Source organism: Solanum lycopersicum, chromosome 1 (genome assembly GCF_036512215.1).
Source record: "Solanum lycopersicum chromosome 1, SLM_r2.1".
Taxonomy (NCBI): domain Eukaryota; kingdom Viridiplantae; phylum Streptophyta; class Magnoliopsida; order Solanales; family Solanaceae; genus Solanum; species Solanum lycopersicum.
Window position 1 is genome coordinate 72,895,303 of NC_090800.1, and position 13,008 is coordinate 72,908,310.

Consider the following 13,008-nt stretch of genomic DNA (forward strand, 5'->3'; position numbering starts at 1 on the left):
TTCTAAATAATAAAATGTAATTGTTCTCTTCACATGTTTATATGATATCGAAACAGTTTAACGTGGAATACACGTGTAAAGAACTTTTAGTTAGATTATAAGAAAAATACAAAAAAAATAACGCCTATAAGGTAATATTACTGAGATACGAGTAATTACATGATTGAACCTCATTACATTGAAATAGATATATGCAATATTACATTTAACTCATAAAATTTTTCATTGACCATCTTCATAGACTCGTGTGAATAAGAGATGTATATGACGATCTACATTGAACATTCATAACAGAATCTGCAATATTATTTTGTCCAGAATTTATTATTCAAATATTCTAAATAAATATGCAATACTAGTCACCATAATATATATTTTCTTAATTAGCAATTATGTGCAATGCACGTGTCAAAAAATTGGTGTGTGTATGTGTGTTTATATATATAAGAACTATATCTTTGTTGGGTGCAACATACACGGTTAATTTTAAACTCATTGATAATAATCTCATACAATAATCTAAACTATCAATGTTCTATTACACTTAATTTTCGTATGACTGTATTTTTGAAAAATAAATCGTAGGGGCACAAATTAAATATATAGGAGACGATTTGTGAAAACTTTAAAAAAATTACATTTAGAAAATCTGAATAAGAAATTGGGTCAAACTATAAGTTAAGCAATAAACTCAAATGATAAAATCCTATGATTTACAAAACTTTCTTCGTCTCTCAACAAATATCTTTAGTTGAATAACATTGAAAACGAATTTTCTCTTTATGAGTTCGCAAAATACTTCTACCGATGTTAACACTCCTCAAATTTCATTAAAATATCAAAAAAACTTTGGTATCTACCTTTCATTGTTTGTATTAATTTGTGAAAGGTTTAGCTTGTATACATCATTCATATAAAAAAATTTAAAACTTTATTTCTAAAAAGGATTTTTTTTCTCGATTAATTATGGACACTCAAATAACTATCTCTGATTTATGTATACAGTCATTGTGTAATGACCTTTTTAGTCGTTTTGAGCAACAGATGTTATTTCTGGAAAACTGGCTGAGACGACGGATCCCACGACGGACCGTCATGGGCACGACGGACCGTCGAGGGGGTCTCGTTTCAAAACACTTAGAAATTCTGAAATTTGGGTACTGAAATCAACTCTCTGAACTTCGTGACGGAATGGCAGGACGGACCGTCCCAGATCCTTCAGTAAAATCTAGTCTCTGAACTCTGTGACGGAAGCAGCAGGACGGACCGTCGCAGGCACGACGGCCCGTCACAGGCTGCGTAATCCCAGGCTGGGTCGGATTTCTTTAAATGTTTTAAGGGACATTTTGGACTATTCCTGCTTATAATTATAAAGTTGGTCGTTGAATATTAATAATCCAATTTCTTGGGGTTAAAGGAGATAACCTTAAATTAATTAGTGGGCTACTTTTACCATCTTTTATACTTAATTATATGTTAATTAGGGTAAAAGAAAGAGGGTTTGAATAAGAAAAATAGAAAGAACAAGAGAGGGAGAATCGATCAAGAGAGAGAGGAACGAAGAGAATAACAAAGCTTTGGGGAAATTGCTTGCTTGATCACGAATCTTCGGTGGAGGTAGGTTATGGTTTATGCTATTCGTAGTAAACTCTTAATAGCGAATGATATGTATTGGGTAGTATTGTAAACCCTTCTATATGCTTAATTATGTGTTTGCATGTTGTGATTATATAATTGTGATAAAATAAGCATGATGAAGCTATTGAATCCTAAATCTTGAAAAAGAAACCCTAATCTACTTTGTTAATGATGATGCCTTAGTATAAAAGAAGGCTTGATGAACGAAAGTAGTGAGATTAGGGGATCGGGTGCCACGTTCCGGTACCAGGATAGTATATGAGGATCGGAGTGTCACGTTCCGACACCAGGATAGAATATGGATCGGGTGCCACGTTCCGGTACCAGGATAGTATATGAGGATCGGAGTGTCACGTTCCGACACCAGGATAGAATATGGATCGGGTGCCACGTTCCGGTACCAGGATAGTATATATATGGATCGGGTGTCACGTTCCGACACCAGGATTAATGAAGAGAATGAATCATGAAAAATGTTAATATACTCAATTTAATGGACCTAATTCCCAAATGAGTATGATGGGGAGGCGTGAGTCCTCATTGATGAGCTTGGTGTTGCGACCAAGGGTTATGGTAATTGTAAATGCCGCATGTTGAGTATTGTAGTTTATGATATTATCTGATATATACTGTTTTCTATTTTGAGTTGGCCGATGATATCATCTACTCAGTACCTGTGTTTTGTACTGACCCCTACTTGTATGTTTTCTTTTTGATTATTTGTGGAGTGCAGCAAACGTGCTGTCGTCTTCAACTCAACCGCAACTCTAGCCAGTCTTCATTACTCCGGATTTTAGGGTGTGCTAATACTTCTAGCTTAGACTGGATCTTCCTCTTCATGTCTTGATGCCTTGAAGTTCCGGCATGGACTAGATTTTTATGTATTTTAGCTTCTTAGATACTCTTAGAATAGTAATTTGAGGATAGATGTTCTTGTGATGATGACTTCCAAATTTTGGGGAAATAATAGTTGTTGAGTTTTTAGAAGTTTATTGAATTGATTTTCATTAATGAGTTTAAGTCTTCCGCATTGTATTTTGTTCATTATGTTTAAAATGTTGGGGTTTAGATTGGTTGGTTCGCTCACATAGTAGGATAAGTGTGGGTGCCACTCGCGGCCCGATTTGGGTCGTGACAAACTTGGTATCAGAGCATTAGGTTCGTTGGTCTCATCACACAAGAACGAGTCTAGTAGAGTCTTAAGGAACGGTAGGGGGACGCCTTTACTTTTCTTTGAGAGGCTATAAGACTTTAGGAAAATTCCATTCTTTCTTCCTTTCTTTCTTTCGTGCTATTACTTGGATCCAATTAGTATCTAGGTGATACAAATTGGTATCTAACTATCGTCACTCTATCTCGCAGATGGTTAGAACTAGAGCAACAACCGCGCCAACATCAACATCGGCAAGACAAGATGCATCTGAGCCAGCCACTGAGACTGTAGCTCAAAGAGGAGCAGTGGCAAGAGGCCGCGGTAGAAGTCACGGGAAGATGTCCTCTAGAGGAAGAGGACGAACGCCTGGCCCATCTGGTACTAGGGCGGTGATTCCTCCACCAACTGAGGAAGTAGTAAGAGAAGGGGAGGATGGGGAGAATGAACAAGTGCAGAATGAGGAATTGCCACTCCAACCTACCCCAGAGATAATCAATCAGGTTATTGCTTATCTTAGCGGGCTATCTGATCAAGGCCAAGCGCCTCCAGTGTTTTCTACACCAGCACCTCAGGCTCCGGAGGTACAACATGCGGCTACTGTGGCCCCCTGCATGGATTCCTCATTGGAAATAGGCACATTTCCTCGTCTGACTACAGGGCCTATAATGACAAATGATCAGCATGAACTTTTCAGTAAGTTCTTGAAATTGAAACCTCCAGTCTTCAAGGGTGCTGAATCTGAGGATGCCTACGATTTTCTGGTTGACTGTCATGAGCTACTACACAAGATGGGTATAATAGAACGATTTGGTGTTGAGTTTGTGACTTATCAGTTTCAAGGGAACGCCAAAATGTGGTGGCGGTCACATGTTGAGTGTCAACCAAAAGAGGCACCACCTATGACTTGGGCATCATTCTCTAGCTTGTTTATGGAGAAGTATATCCCCCAGACTTTGAGGGATAGGAAAAGAGATGAGTTCTTGAGCCTAGAGCAAGGCAGGATGTCGGTTTCTGCCTATGAGGCTAAGTTTCGTGCACTCTCCAGGTATGCCACCCAACTGTGTTTCAATCCACAAGAGCGGATTCGCCGTTTGTTGAAGGGGTTGAGGTCAGAATTGCGGATTTCGGCCTTACAGGTAGCGGCTACGGCAAAATCCTTTCAAGAAGTGGTAGACTTCGTGATAGAGGTGGAAGGAGTGAAGCCAGACGACTTCACCATGGCATCGACATCAAAAAGGTTTCGAAAGGGAGGTGAGTTTAATGGTTCTTACTCTAGAGGATAGGGTTCAGGAGGTTACTCAGTCCGACCAATTCAGTCTTCACTACAGACTGTAGTTGGGGGTCCACCTCAGACCGGTCAACACTTCTCTGAGAGACCTATGCTTGAATCCAGTGTTATTTGTGAAGAAGAAGGATGGGAGTTTTCGAATGTGCATAGACTACCGGCAGTTGAACAAGGTAACTATTAAGAACAAATATCCCATTCCTCGCATTGATGACTTGTTCGATCAGTTACAAGGTGCTTGTGTCTTCTCTAAGATTGACTTGAGATCCGGTTATCATCAATTGAAAATACGGGCAACGGATGTGCCAAAGACTGCTTTTCGAACTAGGTATGGGCATTATGAATTTGTAGTAGTGTCTTTTGGTCTTACGAATGCCCCTGCTGCTTTCATGAGCTTGATGAATGGGATTTTTAAGCCATATCTGGATCTCTTTGTGATCGTATTTATTGATGATATATTGGTATACTCAAAGAGCAAGAAGGAACATGAGGAGCACTTGAGAATGGTATTGGAAATGTTGAGGGAGAAAAAGCTTTATGCCAAATTCTCCAAGTGTGAGTTTTGGCTAGATGCAGTGTCCTTCTTAGGGCATGTGGTTTCTAAATGGGGTGATGGTGGATCCTTCTAAGATTGAGACAGTGAAGAATTGGGTAAGACCTACTAATGTGTCAGAAATAAGGAGCTTTGTTTGTTTAGCTAGCTACTACCGTCGATTTGTCAAGGGATTCTCTTCCATTGCTTCCCAATTGACGAACTTGACTAAGCAGAATGTTCCATTTGTATGGTCGGATGAATGTGAATAAAGCTTTCAGAAGCTCAAGATCTTGTTGACTACTGCACCAATCCTTACCCTGCCAGTGGAAGGTAAGAATTTCATTGTCTATTGTGATGCATCCTATTCGGGTTTGGGTGCAGTGCTAATGCAAGAGAAGAACGTAATTGCTTATGCTTCAAGGCAATTAAAGGTGGATGAACGCAATTACCCGACCCATGATTTGGAACTGGCTGCGGTAGTGTTTGCATTAAAGCAATGGAGACATTATTTATATGGGGTTAAGTGTGAAGTCTACATGGATCATCGTAGCCTACAGTACGTCTTTACTCAGAAATATTTGAACTTGAGACAGAGGAGATGGATGGAACTACTGAAGGACTACGACATCACTATCTTGTATCATTCGGGAAAGGCTAATGTTGTGGCAGACGCCTTAAATAGAAAGGCAGGGAGCATGGGAAGTCTAGATCACTTGCAAGTTTCTAGACGTCCATTGGCTAGAGAGGTTCAGACTCTGGCTAACGACTTGATGAGGTTAGAAGTAAATGAGAAGGGAGGATTGTTGGCTTGTGTGGAGGCAAGATCTTCTTTTCTTGACAAGATTAAGGGAAAACAGTTTGAGGATGAGAAACTAAGCAGAATCCAAGATAAAGTATTGCGAGGAGAGGCTAAGGAAGCACAAATCGATGAGGAAGGTGTTTTGAGAATCAAGGGAAGGGTATGTGTGCCCCGTGTTGATGATTTGATCCACACTATTCTTACAGAGGCTCACAGTTCCGGATATTCTATACATCCTGGTGCAACCAAGATGTACCGTGACCTAAAGCAATATTTTTGGTGGAGTAGAATGAAGTGTGACATTGTGGAGTTTGTTGCCAAATGTCCGAATTGTCAGCAAGTAAAGTATGAACACCAGAGGCCTAGAGGAACACTTCAGAGAATGCCCATTCCTGAATGGAAGTGGGAGAGAATTGCAATGGACTTCGTGGTTGGTCTTCCAAAGACATTGAGGAAGTTTGACTCTATTTGGGTAATCGTTGATAGGTTAACTAAGTCTACTCACTTCATTCCAGTCAAGGTAACCTACAATGCAGAGAAGTTAGCCAAAATCTATATCTCAGAAATCGTTCGATTGCATGGAGTTACACTCTCCATCATATCAGATAGAGGTACGCAGTTTACTTCTAAGTTTTGGAGAACATTGCACGCTGAATTAGGTACTAGGTTGGACCTTAGTACTGCATTTTATCCTCAGACCGATGGTCAGTCTGAGAGAACGATTTAAGTGTTGGAGGATATGCTTCGTGCATGCGTGATAGAGTTTGGTGGCCATTGGGATAGCTTCTTACCCTTAGCGGAATTCTCGTACAACAATAGCTATCACTCCAGTATTGATATGGCCCCATTTGAGGCACTGTATGGGAGAAGATGTAGGTCTCCCATTGGTTGGTTTGATGCATTTGAAGTTAGACCTTGGGGTACTGACCTTCTGAGAGAATCGTTAGATAAAGTGAAATCTATTCAAGAAAATCTTCTAGCGGCGCAAAGTAGGCAAAAGGAATATGCGGATCGCAAGGTTAGAGACTTGGAGTTTATGGAGGGTGAGCAAGTCTTGCTGAAGGTTTCACCCATGAAAGGGGTGATGCGGTTTGGTAAGCGAGGTAAGCTTAGTCCGAGGTATATTGGTCCCTTCGAGGTTCTGAAGCGCATAGGGGAGGTGGATTATGAGTTAGCCTTGCCTCCAGGGCTGTCCGGAGTACATTCGGTGTTTCATGTGTCTATGTTGAAAAGATACCATGGGGATGGAAACTACATTATCCGTTGAGATTCAGTTTTGCTTGATGAGAATTTGTCCTATGAGGAGGAACCTGTTTCTATTCTAGATAGAGAAGTTCGCAAGTTGAGGTCAAGGGAGATTGCATCCATCAAAGTTCAATGGAAGAATCGACCCGTTGAAGAAGCCACTTGGGAGAAAGAGGCTGATATGCAAGAAAGATACCCACACCTGTTTACAGATTCAGGTACTTATTTTCGCCCTTGTTTTCTTCTTATGATCGTTCGAGGACGAACGATGGGTAAATTGGTATCTATTGTAATGACCTGTTTAGTCGTTTTGAGCAACAGATGTTATTTCTGGAAAAACTGGCTGAGACGACGGATCCCACGACGGACCGTCATGGGCACGACGGACCATCGAGGGGATCTCATTTCAAAACACTTAGAAATTCTGAAATTTGGGTACTGAAATCAACTGTCTAAACTTCGTGACGGAATGGCAGGACGGACCGTCACATGCGTGACGGGCCGTCACAGATCCTTCAGTAAAATCTAGTCTCTGAACTCTGTGACGGAAGCAGCAAGACGGACCGTCGTAGGCACGACGGCCCGTCACAGGCTGCGTAATCTCAAGCTGGGTCGGATTTCTTTAAATGTTTTAAGGGACGTTTTGGACTATTCCTGCTTATAATTATAAAGTTGGTGGTTGAATATTAATAATCCAATTTCTTGGGGGTTAAAGGAGATAACCTTAAATTAATTAGTGGGCTACTTTTACCATCTTTTATACTTAATTATATGTTAATTAGGGTAAAAGAAAGAGGGTTTGAATAAGAAAAATAGAAAGAACAAGAGAGGGAGAATCGATCAAGAGAGAGAGGAACGAAGAGAATAACAAAGCTTTGGGGAAATTGCTTGCTTGATCACGAATCTTCGGTGGAGGTAGGTTATGGTTTATGCTATTCGTAGTAAACTCTTAATAGCGAATGATATGTATTGGGTAGTATTGTAAACCCTTCTATATGCTTAATTATGTGTTTGCATGTTGTGATTATATAATTGTGATAAAATAAGCATGATGAAGCTATTGAATCCTAAATCTTGAAAAAGAAACCCTAATCTACTTTGTTAATGATGATGCCTTAGTATAAAAGAAGGCTTGATGAACGAAAGTAGTGAGATTAGGGGATCGGGTGCCACGTTCCGGTACCAGGATAGTATATGAGGATCGGAGTGTCACGTTCCGACACCAGGATAGAATATGGATCGGGTGCCACGTTCCGGTACCAGGATAGTATATGAGGATCGGAGTGTCACGTTCCGACACCAAGATAGAATATGGATCGGGTGCCACGTTCCGGTACCAGGATAGTATATATATGGATCGGGTGTCACGTTCCGACACCAGGATTAATGAAGAGAATGAATCATGAAAAATGTTAATATACTCAATTTAATGGACCTAATTCCCAAATGAGTATGATGGGGAGGCGTGAGTCCTCATTGATGAGCTTGGTGTTGCGACCAAGGGTTATGGTAATTGTAAATGCCGCATGTTGAGTATTGTAGTTGATTTTATGATATTATCTGATATATACTGTTTTCTATTTTGAGTTTGCCGATGATATCTACTCAGTACCTGTGTTTTGTACTGACCCCTACTTGTATGTTTTCTTTTTGATTATTTGTGGAGTGCAGCAAACGTGCTGTCATCTTCAACTCAACCGCAACTCTAGTCAGTCTTCATTACTCCGGATTTCAGGGTGAGCTAATACTTCTAGCTTGGACTGGATCTTCCTCTTCATGTCTTGATGCCTTGAAGTTCCGGCATGGACTAGATTTTTATGTATTTTAGCTTCTTAGATACTCTTAGAATAGTAATTTGAGGATAGATGTTCTTGTGATGATGACTTCCAGATTTTTGGGAAATAATAGTTGTTGAGTTTTTAGAAGTTTATTGAATTGATTTTCATTAATGAGTTTAAGTCTTCCGCATTGTATTTTGTTCATTATGTTTAAAATGTTGGGGTTTAGATTGGTTGGTTCGATCACATAGTAGGATAAGTGTGGGTGCCACTCGCGGCCCAATTTGGGTCGTGACACATTGAGAAGTAAAATAAGAGAGCAAACAACAAGAACGTCATCTATTATGTTATCACTTATAAAAATAAAAATTATTATACAAAAATTAGTGCTATAATATAAAATAAAGTTATTCTCTTCACATGTTAATATGACATCAAAACAGTTTAAAGTAGAATAAACGTGCAAAGCACTTTTGGTTAGATGATAAGAAAAATACAAAAAAAATATCATCTATAAAGTTATATTACTGAAATACGACTAATTAAATGATTGAACCTTATCAAATTGAAAAAATATATGCATTATTGTATGTAACTCATAAAATTTCTCATTGACCATCTTCAAATGACTCGCGTGAATAACATATATATAATTTTCCTGCACAGTAATGTTGACATGGTCAATTGTAATATGTGGTTATGATCCTTCGGTCCTTAAAGTTATACTAATCGGAGGAATTAAGACTTGTCCTTAGATTTAAACTTTAGAAAATTAATTATAGAAGTAGGCGAGTTTTAGGTTTAGGCTAGACATAGAATAATATGAGTGTTAACTCATTAACTTACAAATTATGCATATATACTTGATAGATTGGAAACGTTCGGAGACATTGAGGAAAGGAGAAGTATTGGATAAATAGCTTGCTTGACTTTGGTTCTTCGGTGGAGGTAGGTTATCGTTTATTCTATTTAATAGATTGACTCTTAATAGTGATTGATATGCATTGAATGATATTGTGAAGTTCTCTATGTGCTTGATTGTGTGATTGTGTAGCTTGGTTGTGTGGTTTGTGATTGGTCTAAAATCCTGAGACCACTGAATTTATAATCTTTAACCCTCTCTATCGGAGTGATGCCTTGAGTAAAAGAAGGCTTGATGAAATATTGTTAATGAATTGAAAAATAGTGATAATAAATGATAAATTAATGATATTATTGGATCGGAGTGTCACGTTCCGACAGGATATTGTTGGATCAGAGCATCACGCTCCGACACGGTATTATTGAATCAGAATGTCACTTTGCGATACGATATTCTTAGATCGGAGTGTCACGTCCCGACACAGTATCATTGGACCGGAGTGTTACGTTTCGACACTGTATAATTGGATCGGAGTGTCAAGTTTTGACATGGTAACATTAAAGGAAAAAGATATGCATTAACTTAATGTACTCGATCTCAAAAAACCCTTTTACAAAATGAGTGTGGTGGGGAGGCATGAGTCCTCGTGTGTCTGCTTGGTTCATGATTAATTACGTACTTGCTTCAATTATCACTTGTTCATGTTGTTTATTGCTTATCACCTGCTAAGTTCTATAGTTAATTTTATACTATTGTTCATTGTATATTAGTTTCTATTTTGGGTTGGCCGATGATAGCTACTCAGTACATGTTGCCCTGTATTGAGCCCTACTTGTGTTTTTTTTGTTTTCCTTTTATGGAGTGCAACGAGTGTACCAATGACTTTGACTTGCCCTCAACTCTAGCTAGCCTCTAGCATTTTAGGTTTCGGGGTGAGATATTCATTCAAGGTCGTGTTGGATTCTCTCAATCATGACATGATGTCCTATGTTTTCGGACATATACCATTTTATTTTATTTTATTTTATTTTGGCGTAATTGATACTCTTTGACTTAGTATTTGAAAATTAGATGTCCTTGATATGATGACTTTCAGATTTTGGGAATGATATATAGTAGATTAATGGATTTATTTTTCTTACTCTAATAAAATTTAACTTCCGCATTATAGTTAGTATTTTGTAAGTTGACTAATAAATATAAATTGGGGTTGAATTCATTGATTCCCCCACCTAAAAGGTTAAGTGTGGGTGTCACTCACGACTCGTTTTGAATTGTGACAATATTGAATACTAGAAAAATATTAGACTTAAAGTGTGAAAGATTGGATTAAGAAAGACTTTTACTTAAGAAAAGGTATTCCGTTTGAAGAAAATGAGGAAGAGAACTTATCTGGAGGCATATGTGATTTATGATTGAATCATGACATACACTTTAGACTTGATTCCTGATCTATATGAGTTATAGGAGAAAATGCAATGAATTGATTATTTAGTTAAGAAACTCTTAGCAAAAAAAAATGCATTCTAATATACAATTATTTAACAAAGTATACAATTTGATTTTCTTTCAAAATACTAATACAATTAGGATATACAAATTAGTTATATTACTATATACAACATATTTTATACAAATGTTGTTTATATACAAGTTATTTTCATATATATACAAACTGATCTAATTTAATTACAAACTTCATTTGTATTTTGTATGCGCTTAATACATACAATTGTATAATAGAATTATCAATGAATTTACATAGTGACTATTATCATATCATATTAATAAAGTTATCAAAATTTCAGCCAAAATACGAATCAAAAATATAATTCAATCCACTAATTCATATATACTTCTTTAACGCATACATAAATATACAAATACAATCAAATTTACGTTACACATATATAAGAATACAATCCAAACAAATTTAGTTGATAAAAAAAAAAAGCATGAATTCACCAAAAAAAGAAATACTAAATATAAATGTATAAAATTCATTCAGAAATGAAGAAATAAATTGATTGTTGTGTTTATCTTTAGTTATATAAGCAACAATGAAATCAATGGATTTTTGTGATAATTCTTAAGAAATATTGATATCATGAACTCATTCTAATGAGTTTGGTGTCTTTCTTCAAGAAGAAGAAGTCATATTTGCTAATGATTCTAATTAGATTTAATAAACACCAATTAAGGGACTATTTTCCATCATGATACAGAAAATTCCCACAATTAATGAAGGAAAAATTACATAAACTAATACATTTTAAAAAATAATTAATGATTTTAGCGATACTTTTTGTTTATTATCATTTATAGCAATATTGCGATAATCTGTAATATGTATTAAAAGTGAATTATGTATGCAATATATTTGAATTATAATTGTTTTTGAAATATATTATGTTTGTTAGGTAAAAAATTGTCATATTGTATTATAAGTGTATTAAAATGTGTGATAAATACATTATCCATCATTAAAACTTGTATTATATGTGAATAATAAATTGTTCTTTATAATATGTATTAAACTTGTATTATAAAATGAATTAAAAATGGTCAAGTGAAAAAAAATATTATTATTATAAATGATAAATATTTTTTATTATAATATATTTATGTAAATTTTCCATTAATGAATCTACATTAATAACCAACTAAAAATAATAACTTGTTATATTTGTATGATGGTTTAATTTAGACTCGAAGTTAAAGTTCCTCTTGTTATTTTACTTATAGATTTCTACTTTATTTTTCTCTGGCTCATAGGCATGCCAACCCACGTTGTTCAAGCCCCTTAGGTAAGCAGACTTATTCGTGTAGGGCTAAAAAGTCTGGTTGTTAAATGAATTATAAAAATTTTAGCTTAATTATATGAAATTCGGGTCAAATCGTGTCTAATCATATTAATGACCCCAAAATCATGCGTGTAAAAATTGATATTAATTAATAGATAAAATTATATAACAAGATAAATATATGATATGTTTTTTACGATAAATCACTGTAATTTAAAATATTATAATTCTTAGCTATATGTTGAGTTTATAAGAAATTTTTCTATCTTCAGTACCTTGCCTCTTTTCATCATTTGTCATTTAGATTCTATTAAACAAATTTTCTGTTGGATAGTTCAGTTTTTTGAACTTTTCCACCTCTAACACACTATTATAATGCATTATACGAAATTTGATTAATGACTTCGATTAAAATTGAGGATTTTTAAAAATAAATTACACAATGCATAATGTATTTAAATATTTTTTTTATCGAACACATAATATTTTGCTATCTCATGCTCTGGATTTCAAGTACCTTTAGTTGTCCACCATTTGAGCACAGCTGGGGCTCACCACTGTTTCAAAATATTGGTACAAATGCTGGTTAAGATGAAGCAAACATAGCTAATCACAGCTTTGTGTTTGTTCTTTTTAATTAGGTGAGACAATTGATAATTCCTCTTACTATCTAGGTGTCATTTGAAATTGTACTGAGGTAATAATTCATTCAACACAATTATAAGTTAGGTATAGACGGGGTATTCGTGCACTTTTTTAACTTCAGAAAAAATCATATATATAGATAGATATCTTGGGAAATGACCTTGTGTCGCTGGTATAAGTCAGAGGTATCACCTGCAAGACTAGGGTTAAAAGCTAGCTAGAACCTACTTCACTGTTCTTATTTTAATTTTAGCTTAGAGCTCA